The sequence below is a fragment of the Spodoptera frugiperda genome, chromosome 1 (genome assembly GCF_023101765.2).
Source record: "Spodoptera frugiperda isolate SF20-4 chromosome 1, AGI-APGP_CSIRO_Sfru_2.0, whole genome shotgun sequence".
NCBI lineage: Eukaryota > Metazoa > Arthropoda > Insecta > Lepidoptera > Noctuidae > Spodoptera > Spodoptera frugiperda.
The window spans coordinates 10601688-10618562 of record NC_064212.1 but is presented as its reverse complement, the minus strand read 5'-3'; the positions used below and the strand labels follow the sequence as shown (position 1 = coordinate 10618562).

The 16875-nt window shown below is 33.4% G+C and overlaps 1 long non-coding RNA gene and 2 other non-coding genes across 3 annotated transcripts in view; 2 read left to right on the top strand and 1 right to left on the bottom strand.

Annotated features, from left to right (window-relative positions):
• Positions 1 to 16413, bottom strand: part of LOC126910964 (uncharacterized) — a 51812-nt gene extending 35399 nt beyond the window's left edge. Inside the window, exon 1 of the long non-coding RNA XR_007705564.1 lies at positions 16261 to 16413. This is a non-coding gene — a long non-coding RNA (uncharacterized LOC126910964). The remainder of the gene's footprint in view (positions 1 to 16260) is intronic.
• Positions 282 to 353, top strand: Trnap-ugg (transfer RNA proline (anticodon UGG)). The gene has a single exon. It is a non-coding gene; the product is annotated as a tRNA-Pro (tRNA).
• Positions 927 to 998, top strand: Trnap-agg (transfer RNA proline (anticodon AGG)). The gene has a single exon. It is a non-coding gene; the product is annotated as a tRNA-Pro (tRNA).
• Positions 16414 to 16875: the final 462 nt, after the last annotated feature.

The following is a 16875-nucleotide window of genomic DNA, read 5'->3' as shown; positions in this document are numbered from 1 at the left end:
TTCCTTAATTAGGTATCTATAAGTATATACAATATATTTTTATTAAATAGAATTGTTGTGTGTTGTTTAAGTGTAGGCAAAAATTAAAAACATAATAATTTACATAGTCACATGTGAGTAAGTATTTAAAAGTATATTATGTTTCGATTTGATTCGCTATACACTACATATATGTTAATGTTGAGATTGCTATTAGTTAGGGTGATGACGTCACGTCCACATTGATAACATTTTTATATTACTTCGATTGCAAATTGATATTTGATGCCTCTAACATAAGTGGCTCGTTGGTCTAGGGGTATGATTCTCGCTTTGGGTGCGAGAGGTCCCGGGTTCAAATCCCGGACGAGCCCACTTTTTTGATGCGTTTAGGAATTCTTTTTGCACATATTTTCATTTTTTTTCTTTTATTAATTGTGTACTAGAAATGTTTTAGTATATAGATGTTTTGTAGCATTTAACAATCATTAAAGTGATTATGCTTCTTAAGAGAAAGTACGCAGGTACATGGAACCTTGGCATTTAGAAAGTAAAGAACCGGCATCAAAGTCGTACCTTACCTACATTTACAAATTACATATATTTACTACCAAAATCATATAAGTACATACATTCTACGAATTAGATATATTTGATCTAAAATTTTAGCGTAGGAATAAGGCCCAAAACAAGAAAATCCCAGTTAAATTAATTCAATTCTTTAATGAAATTAAAAAAAGTGCTAGGGAATAAAAAAAAACATAATATTATGGATTATTTTATGGCTTTTTCACTTGTGTTGTCTATAAGATAAAGTTACACGTAAAAATACCGATCACAGCGAAATCATATAGTTTGGTTTTAAATCCGGTCAAACTACTTTCATAATACGCGTTTACGCATCTCTAAGTCTAAGGTGATTTAAAATTTCGTCAGTGTCTACAAGCGGCTCGTTGGTCTAGGGGTATGATTTTCGCTTAGGGTGCGAGAGGTCCCGGGTTCAAATCCCGGACGAGCCCAAATCTTTTGAAGCGGTATACAATGATTGTTTTTCTTATTTTTTTTAATATTTGTTTCTATATTGTCTATATTACGATAAGTGTAAATGCTTTAAGGATGTATATAAAAAAAATTGCGATAAATATAGCAACAGAAATAGAATTATTTAATTATGAGGTAAAATGGCGTTATAATAGTTTCAAAATTTTAATCTCTGCAATCTGGCATCGCTGAAATGTAACAAAAAAATCAGTTATTAAATCTAATTATAGATAATAATTGAACAGAAATAAAATGATCTTTATCGCTCCTTGATTCATCGAATTTGACGTTTATAATACACGTGATTGTATCACAAGATGTCGCTAGTGTACGCCTTATCTAAAGTTATCTACCGTGCGTGCGACGCGTCGCGTTCCGCGCGCGTCTCGAAGAGCCAGACCACCACAGATGGGGCCCAGTAAGGCTGATGCCCGATCCGGAGTTGCGGACAACGTAATAAGTGACCGGGGCTCCGGCTTAAAAGAGAAAAGAAGGAACAGGGTGGTTTTTAGTCAGTAAGAGTCTGACACACCCTCCCGCCTCACCCAAGTTGGGAGAAGGCATTGGATAATAAACCCTTAAAAAAAAAAACGCTTTATGTACATTTTAGAGTTGTAACGTGCATAATTTTACTACAGGGTGTCCAGTGGCAGATTTCAAACTTTGAACAAACATAGTTTCTAAACGCAATACGTTAAAGGACTGCAAAAGACGTATTTAGAAACGCAAATACTGCGGATTTTTTTGTAACTATGGAAAAGTAGAGTGGAGGGCACCGCGCTTTTGCCGTCGAGGCGTACATTTCGAATGGATTTTCGGTGACTGAAGCTCGCCATCTAATTAAATAATCGTTACGGTACACATTCTTTAGTGATGAAGCCCATTTTCACATCGGAGGATATGTTAATAAGCAGAATTTCCGTTACTGGGAAGCCTAAAGTAACAGTCTGGTGTGCCATGTCTGCATCTGCAATCATAGAGCCTTAGTTTTTTTGAAAATGAACATGGCCAAACTGTAAATGTAAATTCAGAGAGATATGCCCAGATGTTAAATGACTTTTTCAGACTAGAACTCCAGAATAGTCCTTCTGTCAACCGAAACACATGGTTTCAGCAGGATGGGGCCACAGCTCATACTGCTAACGTGTCCATGAATGCAGTGCGGCAGTTATTCCCTGAAAAAATCATATCCCGAGACGGTACCATACCGTGCTAGATGAGCACGGTATGGTACCGTCACGTAAGGTCACCCGATTTAAGCCCAAATGATTTTTTCTTATGGGGATACTTAAGATCCATGGTTTACAAGACAAATACGAGCACTGTGACACAACTTAAAGAAAATATTCGAGCCGAAGTAAGCAGAATTCCCCAGTCGCTCTGTAAACGCATTTTTGAAAACATGCGTGCTAGACTCGAAGAGTGTGTAAGACTCGAATGCCGCCATTTGGAGAGCGTAGTTTTTAAAAAACGAAATCCGCATTAATTATTTTTAAACTAAAATAAACGTACGTTGAATTAGAGCTGTAGTTATAATTTATCAATTTTCCAAACATTGAAATCTGCCACTGGACACCCTGTATTTATTTTACTACCCACATAACAGGTAAGTTATTGTATAATAACCATTGATAGTTCTGTATAATATACATATGTATGATGAAAGTTATATACAGAAACATAATAGGTATATAAAATAAGGTTTATTATATAACCTTTAATTTTATATACTTCGACACCAGCAATTTATACTACGCTAAGTCCAAAAAGCGTACTTTACAGTAGAGGCGTTTAAAGGGAAAAACGTGATAACTTTTACATTAATTAAGATACTTTTTTTAAATTTGGTATGCTTAATATTTAATTTATTCATTGTAATATCTCATATTTATATTTCCTTAATTATTTCTAATTTTTGATTTAGCGCAAGTTAGCCGTATATAAACGTAATTCATCAAAAAAATGTTACATCTTATACACGTCTAACTTATGTTAGCGTAGTGTAGTACGGGAGGTCGTAGTGCATGATCAATCATCTGATGCATATTTCAATATTTTTATAAAGAACATGTACTTACTTACAAAAAGATTTGTCAACGTACCATTAATATTCTAATTAATACGTTAACACATAAGTATTTACTATGTAAAAGTCGCTAAGTCGTTCATTTTACAAACGAACAAGTATACACACGAACGCACTAAACTACTCTAACTATGAGTTAGTGCAGTGTTGCACGGACTTTGACCAAAGTGATCCCCGCGCACACTCCGCTAATAATAGTTGGCGTAATATAAATCGAGTGATTTCAAAAAGTACCTTTACTTAGCGTTTTATAAGATTTGTAACTTTCTTATTTTTGCATATTTCTTCTCAATTTTTTATGACGTATGTAAACACACATTTTAAGCAACTTGGCATAAAAAAACGTTTTTTCCAAATTTCGAGTTAGCGTAGTATAAATTGCTGGTGTCGACTAGTTTGATGTTAGATTTTTTTTCTAATAGATACTTTCGTACTGAAAATAAAGTATTATTTATTATAGCTATAACATTTATTGAAGATTGAAGTTACCAAAACCAATCTTACAATGAAATCTTTATTATTATTGAATACTTATTTATATCTAAAATAAAAGGAAGATTACAATCGAGTAAAAAATATCTAAGCCTATATCTAATACCTAGATATTGTGATTAAATGTTTTCCATGCCTACTACTGAATTAAGTATTCTATTATTCTCTCGGATTTGTATTTTTATCTAAGTATTTTCCAAAAAGTTTATCTATTTACTACAAAGAAATAAATGAAAAATCTTGATTAGTTTGCGCGCTGAAGACGAATGAAGAGCTGACGCTAGTGTCTGTCATTAGCTTTGCCCTCATTTTGGTGTTTTGTTTCATCGTACTTCGTTTATTTCACAATGATACTGCGGCACAATATCGATGCGACGGATTCCAAGGTGCTAAGCCGACTTAAGAGCTCAATCTGGTCGAACGGCCTCATGTCACATCAAAAACAGAATAGTGTCACATCCCCGAAATTGGAATACTGACGCCTATCGTAAGCCTACATCTAGGACTTACGTCTAGTTTTGGACATTGATTTATTATGCAAAATAAAGGCTCCGATCGCCCGTCCGATTGTCCGACATTGTATCGACAAGGCCCAACACTATCTATACATATAATAAAATCGTAGAAAAGTGCTGTCTGTACATTGAAAATAAAAATAAAAAAAATAGCAGGGGTTATTGTTATGTCGATGTCGAACCCAAAAATGTAATTAACTTTTTTTTTGTCTGTTTGTCTGTTTGTCTGTTTGTCTGTTTGTCTGTTTGTCTGTTTGTCTGTTCGTCTGTGCGCGCTAATCTCAGAAACGGCTGATCCGAGTTGGATGCGGTTTTCACGAATATATTGTGGGATGCTTAAATTTACATTTAGTGTTTGTTTCATGTCAATCGGTTTATAAATAAAAAAGTTATGTCAAATTAAAGAATCACGTCGAACATTCTATGCTTATACCATTAATCTCCGCAACTATTTGACGGATTTGGTTGAAATTTGGTACAGAACAGATATAGTTTAGAACCTTAGAAAGGACATAGATATATTTTTATTTCAAAAATCAAAAAATAAAATAAAAATAAAATAAAAATAAAATAAAATAAAAATTAAATAAAAATTAAATAAAAAATAAATAAAAATAAAATAAAAATATAAATAAAATAAAAATAAAATAAAAATAAAATAAAAATAAAATAAAAATAAAATAAAATAAAATAAAATAAAAATAAAATAAAATAAAAATAAAATAAAATAAAAATAAAATAAAAATAAAATAAAATAAAAATAAAATAAAATAAAAATAAAATAAAAATAAAATAAAAATAAAATAAAAATAAAATAAAAATAAAATAAAAATAAAATAAAAATAAAATAAAAATAAAATAAAAATAAAATAAAAATAAAATAAAAATAAAATAAAAATAAAATAAAAATAAAATAAAAATAAAATAAAAATAAAATAAAAATAAAATAAAAATAAAATAAAAATAAAATAAAAATAAAATAAAAATAAAATAAAAATAAAATAAAAATAAAATAAAAATAAAATAAAAATAAAATAAAAATAAAATAAAATAAAAATAAAATAAAAATAAAATAAAATAAAAATAAAATAAAAAAAAAATAAAAAAAAAATAAAAAAAAAATAAAAAAAAATAAAAATAAAAATAAAAATAAAATAAAAATAAAAATAAAAATAAAATAAAAATAAAAAAAAATAAAATAAAAAATAAATTTATTCCGGACATACAGCGCCATCTATTGTTCAATTTCGTACTTATAGTACGGAATTGAACAATGTCGGGCTGTTCCTATACTCCGTAGATAGATGGCGTTGATCGCGCAATGGTGTAATTACAATTGTTCAGTTCATGTTATTGTTTTAATTCATTGGAAATTTGTTTTTACAAAATAGTAAAAAGCAATGAAAAATATAACATAATACAACTTTTAGTACAAAGAAAACGCTCTAACGGAGTATAGATAATTCTATGTCGATCGTTACACGACTTCGGTTCATGTTATTGTTTTAATTCATCGAAAAAAGTTAACAAATAGTAAAAAGGTATGAAAAAAATTATATCAATATAATTAAACTTTTAGTACAAAGAAAATGCCCGAACGGAGTATAAATAAATAATCCAAGTTGTCTTTATCCTCGATAGATGGCGTTGGGATCGAAATAGATTGCGCTATGGTTTTGTTACAATTATTTGGTTGGGTATCGGCCGAGCGCTTCGGTACTATTGTAGAAAATGTGTATTATCAGTCGTATGATTATTTGTCTGTAGTGGTCCTGCTGTTTCGTATATTCTAAATTGGTTTCGTTGTATTTGTCAATTAATAAGTTTATTTGTTGGGTTTTCCTGGTTTTCTGGTTAAACTTTTTAACGTAGGTTTAGTTTGATATCGATTATTAGTAGTTACTGTAGTTAGTTTTTTTAATAAAATTGTAAGTCTAATTTATAAATTAATTAGATTAGATTTAAGTCGTTTCTTTTAAATTATTTAGTTTAAGCTTGGTTATTATAGCATAAAGGAAAGGTTCTAATATAATTTCTTTTTTAATTGTTATAAATTCGTAATTCGTAGCTTTCTTTAGTTTTAAGTTAGTTTTCATCTTAAGTTCGGAAAGATTATAATATTTCTTTAGTTAAAGTCCGTTTTTAAACTATTTTTTCAATGCCCTAAGTGAGTATACATCTATTAAAATCAAACGCAGAGCTCATTATGTTGATTTTTGAAGAGTTCCCTGGAATATCTTCCACATCTCATTTTTGAAAAGATCCCGCGAGATCGGGAACTCATCATCATCATCATCATCATCATCAGCCTATAGCTATGGGAACTATGTGGTTAAAACCAAAAATTTGCCGGAAGTCACTATTCCACGCGAACGAAGTCGCGGGCAAAAGCTAGTCCCAAATAACATTTATCGACGTATAGTGTATAGTTATGAAATGTCGATAAAATACTAACGAGGGAAAAATTTGTGCCGACTCATATTAAATCAGTAAGTCGGCGTGATATTGAATCGGCAAAATTGATCGTAAAAGAAAATATGAATCGCGTTCATATTCGATTTTATTGCGAGAAGATATTAACTTAACGTTTAGATGCATTTGAAAATCTAATATTGTAATAATAAGTAGCCTTTTCCAACGTAGCAACTTCTTTGTATTTCACATTTTTTAATTTAGGTACTAACTTTTTGTACTTAATGTTAATCTATACATATAATAAAATCGTAGAAAAGTGCTGTCTGTACATTGAAAATAAAAATAAAAAAAATAGCAGGGGTTATTGTTATGTCGATGTCGAACCCAAAAATGTAATTAACTTTTTTTTTGTCTGTTTGTCTGTTTGTCTGTTTGTCTGTTTGTCTGTTTGTCTGTTTGTCTGTTTGTCTGTTCGTCTGTGCGCGCTAATCTCAGAAACGGCTGATCCGAGTTGGATGCGGTTTTCACGAATATATTGTGGGATGCTTAAATTTACATTTAGTGTTTATTTCATGTCAATCGGTTCATAAATAAAAAAGTTATGTCAAATTAAAGAATCACGTCGAACATTCTATGCTTATACCATTAATCTCCGCAACTATTTGACGGATTTGGTTGAAATTTGGTACAGATATAGTTTAGAACCTTAGAAAGGACATAGATATATTTTTATTTCAAAAATCAAAAAATAAAAATAAGAAATAAATTATTTATAAATAATTCTATGTCGATCGTTACACGACTTCGGTTCATGTTATTGTTTTAATTCATCGAAAAAAAGTAAATAAATAGTAAAAAGGTATGAAAAAAATAATATCAATATAATAAAACATTTAGTACAAAGAAAATGCTCTAACGGAGTATAGATAATTCTATGTCGATCGTTACACGACTTCGGTTCATGTTATTGTTTTAATTCATCGAAAAAAAGTAAATAAATAGTAAAAAGGTATGAAAAAAATAATATCAATATAATTAAACTTTTAGTACAAAGAAAATGCCCGAACGGAGTATAAATAAATAATCCAAGTTGTCTTTATCCTCGATAGATGGCGTTGGGATCGAAATAGATCGCGCTATGGTTTCGTTACATTCATTTGGTTGGGTATCGGCCGAGCGCTTCGGTACTATCGTAGAAAAAGTGTATTATCAGTCGTATGATTATTTGTCTGTAGTGGTCCTGCTGTTTCGTATATTCTAAATTGGTTTCGTTGTATTTGTCAATTAATAAGTTTATTTGTTGGGTTTTCCTGGTTTTTTGGTTAAACTATTTAACGTTAAAATACTTAGGTTTAGTTTGATATCGATTATTAGTAGTTACTGTAGTTAGTTTTTTTAATAAAATTGTAAGTCTAATTTATAAATTAATTAGATTAGATTTAAGTCGTTTCTTTTAAATTATTTAGTTTAAGCTTGGTTATTATAGCATAGAGGATAGGTTGTAATATAGTTTCTTTTTTAATTGTTATAAATTCGTAATTCGTAGCTTTCTTTAGTTTTAAGTTAGTTTAAGTCCGTTTTTAAACTATTTTTTCAATGCCCTAAGTGAGTATACATCTATTAAATTCAAACGCAGAGCTCATTATGTTGATTTTTGAAGAGTTCCCTGGAATATCTTCCACATCTCATTTTTGAAGAGATCCCGCGAGATCGGGAACTATGTGGTTAAAACCAAAATTTTGCCGGAAGTCACTATTCCACGCGAACGAAGTCGCGGGCAAAAGCTAGTAATTAATATGAATTCTGACTTACTCACGACATCGTAATTTGACGAGGAGGTCGACTTGTTTCAAGCCATACTGGAGGCTTATGTTCAGGACCTAACTAATTTAGTATGTCTCACGAAAATTGTAATATATAAACGTACCTTCTAAATATTTTTTAAACATTAAACTAGTAGGCCCATTACTTGGTTATTCTGAGATGTAATTCTCTTTAATGACTTTAATTAAAACCTGTCTCTAGTAGTAGCATCTGTGAGTACACGGTTCTGGGCAAACAATCCACCATTGATTAAATCGTGGGTTCGTGAAAGAGAGATGAGAGACTCTGGGTATTCTATTGTTTAAACAAAGGAGTTATTTCTAAACGGCATTTATCTTACTGAACTATTATACTGAAAAAAATATTCCTCTGTGGAAATCAAAACCAACGATTGCGTGTGCTGAGAGTCTACGAGAGAATAACGTACTTAAGTAATATCATTTAACCAACTTACTTTTTATTACGGTTCTACACGCTATTAATCTTCGAGAGATCGTACCATCGCTTTGCGGGGATATATATTAGGAACACTTTTTCCTGTTTGTTTGTTGAACCATCTATTGGTAATGTCAAAAAAATGTTTCGGATATTAGAGCAAAATTCAAACGCGTTGGCCCTTTGATAGCGTACAATAATATAACCTTTCATAACATCAAAAGGCTACACAATATGAAAGCTACAAAAGTGTAACATGTTTAACGCGAGGTGCCCGTACGTCTATACAATTTGGAATAAGGCAGCAGAACGGACAGGACATGTCAATTTGTCCCCGTCAGTCTAGGGGCCGGTCAAATAGATGGTGGGCTTCGGCGGGCCGGTGACAGCGGCCACATACACAAACACAATTATACAAACGAGCCGGGTACGTTCCGGAACGAGAACACCACCTAGCAGAAATTGGAGAGAGCAAAATTTTTTACCTTCCAGCAAAATTTTAAATTGCATTCCACTTTTTACTCGTTTACTACAGCAAGCTGACTGCAAGCCGCGGTTTTGTGTATACGAATTACGAGTATTGTGTACCACGACTCGGAACAGATAGCACTTATTCGTTTTCGAATGGGACTCTTTTTAAGCGATACCCTTTTGATCGTAATAAAATTTTGTGACCCTCGCGACGTAGAAAGGAAATATAAATTTCTTTGTCGTATATTATTCTCGTTCATACAGTAAGGTCTACGCCAGGTGGGGCAACCATTGTGAGTTTGTGAGTCACCTCTTGAGCACAGGTGTGAGAAACGACGACGCCTCTCAAAGCTGGATTAGTCTCGAAATGGACGCGACAGTTGACTTACTATATAATGAAACTACGACAGCGACAGCAAGGATACTCTGGTGCTCAAAACACGAATAACACGATGAACACTAATACAACTTAGTGAGTTAAGATTCACTGGTGCGAATTTTGGAAATGGCGTACTCCTAAAGTTAGTTTTCCTGATAAACTTTTAAGTAGAGTGGAAATAACTACAGATTTTAGTATAGGAGCTGACTCTGGAACTTTTGTTAGTCTCTAATATTCTGTGTAGTTCTAGATGTTCAAGTTTTACTAACTTGTAAAGCCAAAAGTATTTATTGAAGTTTTAATTGAATTAAAAATAAGTGACTACTTAACACTGTTTCAACGACCGTACGCACACAAAATGTAATTACATTAGCACATTTTTCAAGACCTACAGAGTATTTTAAGAAGGTAAATTACCATAAAGCTGTGTAAGGGAAAAGGCTTTTTGTAAATGTAAGATGTGATGGAGTGGTTTTAATTTATTCTTCTCTTTACTCTGGGTCGCCAAAATTCAATTAATATTGGTGTTCAGTCACATCAATCTTTGTGAATATTCATTTGACACAAAAAGTGCTTTTAGGCTTGAATAAAACTGGTACCAACATTTGACAAGTGTCACAATGTAGTCGTGTATCAGCCTGAATCTATCAATGAGTTATACCATTTTATTTTTAATGTTTGCTTTCTGTCTGAGCTCACAATCTCGACGAATTTATCTTCATTACATTCAGTTTGAGGTCTGTAATTATCAATGACTAGATGAAGTTTTTAGTTCTATAAATGAACGGGTCTTGAAGGCGTATGTACCTACAACAGTTGGGTAAACTGTCGATAAGAGCGTTGAAAAAATCGAGCCCATGGCTAATACTAAGCCGATTTAGGGGTAACCGTAATACGTCACCAGCTGTATGCTAAAATATTCGCTTGGGGCCATACGAAGAGATATACCGAGCCGTAATGTGGAACCCTGGACACGACTCTTAAATCTTACTTGACCGATTTTTTGAGAGATTTATTGGAGAGTGGAGCAGAAATAAATGCGTTCAGGAGCTTTCTGTAATTTCTCACGTAAAGCTTCGCAGGCCAAGCTAAGTAACAAATGAGGTCACATAATTTTATTAGTTTGAGCTGTCATAATAGCGGCGCTGTGGCGTCAGTTACTAACCTCGTAATTTTCATAATATGCAAATGAACTTTCTGTTTAAATGCTTTCCAGGGTAGTGTAGGAATCTATGAATATACAGCGGTTATTCTTGCGTACATTTTAACATTGTTAATCATGCTGATATTAGATACGTACTCGTACGATTTATACTGGAATAGATAATGTAGTGTAGCACCTGAAATTACGCTATTTTAGCTCTGAAAATCATTACTGGGTAAAAAATTTAAAAGAAAACTTAGTGATGAGAAACCGATGCATCTTATTATTAAAGAATACTGAGATTCTCTCTTGAGATTATTAACTGATACTTACAAAACATAGTTTTTATGCTTTTATGGATAATCCCAGTACATTGGCCGTAGAAAGCATTACTACTTAAAGGATTATTTAACTCCATTACAAAATATTTTTTGATGAACGACTGAACTAAATGTGTTTTCTTTGAAAGGTAACGTTAGTACATTAAGGTAGTAATGCTCTTATGGTTTGAAGGTCACCTGCATTACGGAGCGTTGAGAGAGCTCACAGGGGATAATACTTCACGATCCCTAATGAGTTCAGAGTTACTTAACAAAGTATTACACCGCATTTTAGGGAAAGCAGTGATATTAACTAATTTATTGACCAAGATTACACGAGTTTTATTTATTTATTCTCAGATTTCAAGCTGTTTGTTTTTGGATGAACACTTGGATTTTCTCCTGTGTCGTGGGTACGTTAAACGTTTACAAATATATAAGTTCACATGCACAAGACACCCAGATACGAAGCAACAATTTGTGGAGTGGACACAATGATCCGTGCGGGAATCGAAACCTCTACACGTTGCACGATAGCCAGTTGCTCAACAATCGTGCAATCGTATTTATATTTGACTTAGAAATTGATGTTTAAATTCTCTTAGCTGTTCCGATTAGGATTCTCTTGGTTTTGTAAGAGCCACTTTAAGTTACCGCTAAAAGGGATTAACAACGACATTCTTGTCATTTTGACTGTTATCGTTTAGGGTTTGCGTTTACGTTACATTTACGTTTAAAGTAACCGAAATGAGAGCGCGTTCAGCGCTCTGATTGGCCGGCTCGAATAAACCAACCAATCAAAACGCAACAACTTCTAAGCGCAGCTGTTACATTTAAGTATCAATGACTATTGTCGTTAAAAACTTATTATTTTTCTTATAATTACTACATTCAATAAAAACTTATGTCGTCATCATTATTTTACAGGCAAATTGAAATAGCAGAAGTAAAATCTAGTTAATGGCATACGGGTATAGTATTGGAATCGGATAGGCACTGCTAAAGCCCTGTTGACAAATTCAATCCATCTGTTAACATCCACCATCCTGATTAAATTATCTGTATGTGTATCGCGACTGACATTGAGAAGATCGGATTACCTTTAGCTTTCTGACTATTACAGTAAAGAGCAGCCATGTTTTTGTACAGAAATAATCTTAGTGCTGCTATATGAGAGGCCTAAAGTGATATCAATTATATTATATTATTTTAAATAAAATGAGGTGATTTCATGCCTTATACGCACAAGGTTTACGTGGACAGTATTCATGTAACCCGTATGTTATGCACACGCTTTCGACAATTGACGATTGCAAGACGAATGATTGAATCTTACGTAGATACCATCCCACCTATTACGAAGTTAGTATTATTAGTCAAATGATGCGTCATTGGTATGGACTTAAAGTTTAGCCATTGATAAGGTTATAGGTATATGTACTTAATCGTATCGGAGGGTTTTTCCAAATACACTTAAACCGAAAATGTTTAAATTAAAGATTGATATCTCGATATATTATGTATTTAGCGCGAGTATCAAGTTTCTTATTGAAACTTCATTAGTTTCTATGAATCTTGACTTGTGAGTTTGTATGAAAAGGCTGACCAAACATCAGACAAGGACGTTTCGTCGCCTTAAATCTACACTTATCCTAAATCTTCCTAAATAGTATCCAGCACTTTTTATACTAGTTATGCAAACTTAGAGTCTCGTGCCGATCATGTAAGTTATTATTTGTTTTTTTTTGGTAACTAAATGTGAATAACGAAATAAGAATCCAAGCCTAAAGTGTGCTTTGGATTATAATGGGTGACAAAGGCTTGTCTTCTCACTGTCAATTATATGTATAGACATACATATAGGTAAATTAGTCGGTAACAACGTAGTAATAATTAATCATGTCCAAACGTGATAGCATCTACAGGAGACAATCGATCACACAGTAACTGACATCTGAGTTGGTCAACCAATGACTATTTACTCTGATAACATAATTTACAGTACCTATATTAGGACAACATGTGGTCTGACTAAAAATATACATCTACATAATATTAAGCCTGTTAACGAGCAGAAGGACCCATTTATCTGGCACTGGTTTAAAGTAGCTTGATTAGTATTAGGCAGCGGCCATCTTTTTTTACAGATTTATAGTTTGACATACGCTTTTAAAATTTTCTACAGTAACGAAACTTTTTTTTTAATTCTTCCTTCTGACAAAAAAATTAAAGTCTTCCTTGATAGGTGAAAATTGGTGTTTCTCCTAATATTTAAGTATATTTCAATTGTGCGTCGGAAAAAAGTATTATGGTACCCTGGAGGTTAAGCCTCTCCTCAAAAGGGGAGCGGCTTCGAAACCTTGTAAGTACCAAGGTGACTTTTCCAATGTACCTTGAGTACTCATAGCGTGTTTCTGCGTAAAGAATATTTGCTCAAAAGTGGGCATTTATAGTAACGAAAGAATTTTATATGCTTTGGTTTTGTGTCATGTCAATTACGATCATTATACAAACCAATATAATTATAGAAAAAATAAGTCGTTAATTAATAAAGTTTATTTTTGACTGTAGACAATACCTACACAATGTTATCGACGCAATGGCTACCCTATACGAACTTGATTGATCATAATGGATGACAGTCAGGCAAAAATAGACTTTACTTTTATATACAACTTTTGTGTCATATGTGATTAATTGTTATTTGAAGAGGATTAATTATGTATAAGTTTCTTTATTTTTTGCTGTTGATTGGAAACATAATGATTGAAAGACTGTTGACGATGTTAATTTATTGACCGTGAATTTGTTATGTTATTACTAGCAGTGAAACCGAATGTAGATAGCGCCGTAAATCACGATGGGACCACCGTCGGGAACATGGCGATTTCGAGGAAAGCACTCATCAGTACCGCCACGAGGTTCGTGACCACTGTCGTTCTACATCTCGATCTCGACATACACCCTTACGTGCAAGGATCACTCAATTGCACAAATAGGAAAATGGTTTAGGAAAAAGATTGTAGGCGTCCCAACCATCTTATACCATTGCCTTATACAATATACACTGGGCGACACGCGCCTTCTCAATGAGGCATCCACATGCGACTAACACTGTTGATAGGGAACACATCCCATTGTAGAGCGACTAACGCCATTGGGACGATGCCGGTGCGTTACGATGCCGGTGCGGGACCAAGCTTGTGCAGGACAAAGCCTGTGCGGGACAAAGCCTGTGCGGGACAAAGCCTGTGCGGGACAAAGCCTGTGCGGGACAAAGCCTGTGCGGGACAATGCCTGTGCGGGACAATACCTGTGCGGGACAATGCCTGTGCGGGACAATGTCGGTGCGGGACAATGCCTGTGCGGGACAATTCCTGTGCGGGACAATTCGTGTGCGGGACCAAGTTTGTGCGGGACAATGCACGTGCGGGACAAAGCTTGTGCGGGACAAAGCATGTGTAGGAAAATGTCTGTGCGGGACAATGTCGGTGCGGGACAATGCCTGTGCGGGACAATGCCTGTGCGGGACAATGCCGGTGCGGGATAATACCTGTGCGGGACAAAGCCTGTGCGGGACAATGCCTGTGCGGGACAATGCCTGTGCGGGACAATGTCTGTGCGGGACAATGCCTGTGCGGGACAATTCCTGTGCGGCACCAAGCTTGTGCGGGACAATGCACGCGCGGGACAAAGTTACAAACTTTACCTCTTTATAATATTAGTATAGATTCTTTTTTTATGGCAATTAGAGCCGATGTCGACTATTCTGCCAAAGTATAGATTATATTTATGTCACTTAATTTGACTACATTATTTGATGACAAACAAAGCTGTCATTAACTAATATGGAAAAAATATAATTAAGTTCTACTTTACTAAAATAAAAATTCCAATTACACTTAACGCATGGATAATCGAAGGAACTTGTTACTTTTACACTTAACTGACAAGGTTTAACTGACAGACAGTTTAATTTAATAATAATAGACTGCTTTGAATAATAATAGCTGAGTACGAACATATATAATTTCATCAAATGTAAACTTAATATTATAAATTACCTAAGTACATATTATAACATTTAAGACAGATTCCATAGCACGGTTCTAAACCTTAGTGGTTTTTTTAGTTGCTATTAGTTATTTTTATTGTATTATTCTTTTGTGTAAATAATCTAGGTACATAAATAATATCTAGTAACTTCACTATTATCTCAACCAATCATCAACGAAGAACAAGCAAACTCAATTTAAGTCCGACCACACATGCATACACGTGCGTAATTTCGCTCCTAAGCCAAAGCAACATAAATCAAAATCTAACTTTAATAATATTCACGTTTCCTAACATATTAAACTTACAACTTACCATCTTAATCTTAAGAATGACGTATGAAATGTCAAATGACACTTACATATTTATGAGAACAAGTTAAAGTAATTGTGAAGTTCGAAGTGAGTTTTGTTAGTGATATAAAATCTTGGTAACTTACATATTCGCGCTTGGATACATCCGTGGTAATATATAAATTCAGCAAAGTAAGGATGGTAACTCCATAGAGTATTCAGCGTTTTCGAGCACTTCGTCTGTTGTGAGTTTTAAGTGTAAGGAAATGAGTAACCATTTTGTGGTTCGGTAAATCTATATTAAATATTATGAATTATGGATTTCTAGAATGGGTCCCGACTGCTTAAATTTTTCTTGTATTCTTGTTTTAGGGATTTTTCATTTTCATGTTATAAAGCAACGCAGTCGGGTTTTTTAGTTTTTTAAATTACCATTTTTTATTTTATTTTCTTTTAGTTTTATTATTTATTATATTTTGATATATCTAGTGTCACTCTCACAGTAAATACGAATCAAACGACCCCTATCAAGCTGAAATCCATCGAGTCGTTCAGGCTAGAGAGTGGGCAATATTCGAATTTGGCGCCAAAAATCCGCCATTTTGATTTTTTTATTATTTTTATATATCCAGTGTCACTCTCACAGTAAATACGAATCAAACGACACCTCTCAAGCTAAAATCCATCGAGTCGTTTAGGCTAGAGAGTAAGCAATATTCGAATTTGGCGCCAAAAAACCGCCATTTTGTTTTTTAAAAGATTTTGATATATCCAGTGTCACTCTCACAGTAAATACGAATCCAACGACACCTCTCAAGTCAAAATCCATCAAGCCGTTTAGGCTGCAGAGCGTGCCAAACAATTATACATACATACATACATACATACATACATACATACATACATACATACATACATACATACTCTCGAAAAACATAACCCTCCTTCTGGCGCAGTCGGGTAATGAGTACCCATTTTGAGGTTCGGTAAATCTATATGACTTCGAGTTAAAACAATGTATTCAAAGTTAAATAGCCCACGGTAATGTAAATATTCTGACTTTTGATTTCAACTATAACACATATCCAAAAATGTTTTGAAATTGGGTAGGTAAGTACGTTTAGATATATAAACATGAATATGTAATTCCGAAACGTTTCCCCAAGCGAGCTAACAGCTTTCAATATCGAATTCATTTTATTTATTCGAGTTCTCATTTATTCGTGTCGTTTACACGCCAACGTAAAAGTTTGGTTAGCACTACTCGATGCTCGATAGGTGGGGAGTACCATTAGTCTCGATTGAATCGATTAACCCGAAATCAGCTATTTGGGGCCATTTATATTTGAACATCAGGTACTTATGATGGCTGTTTTTTTCGTAGAAATTGTTTAGTTGCATTATTTCAAGACATGGCATATCATA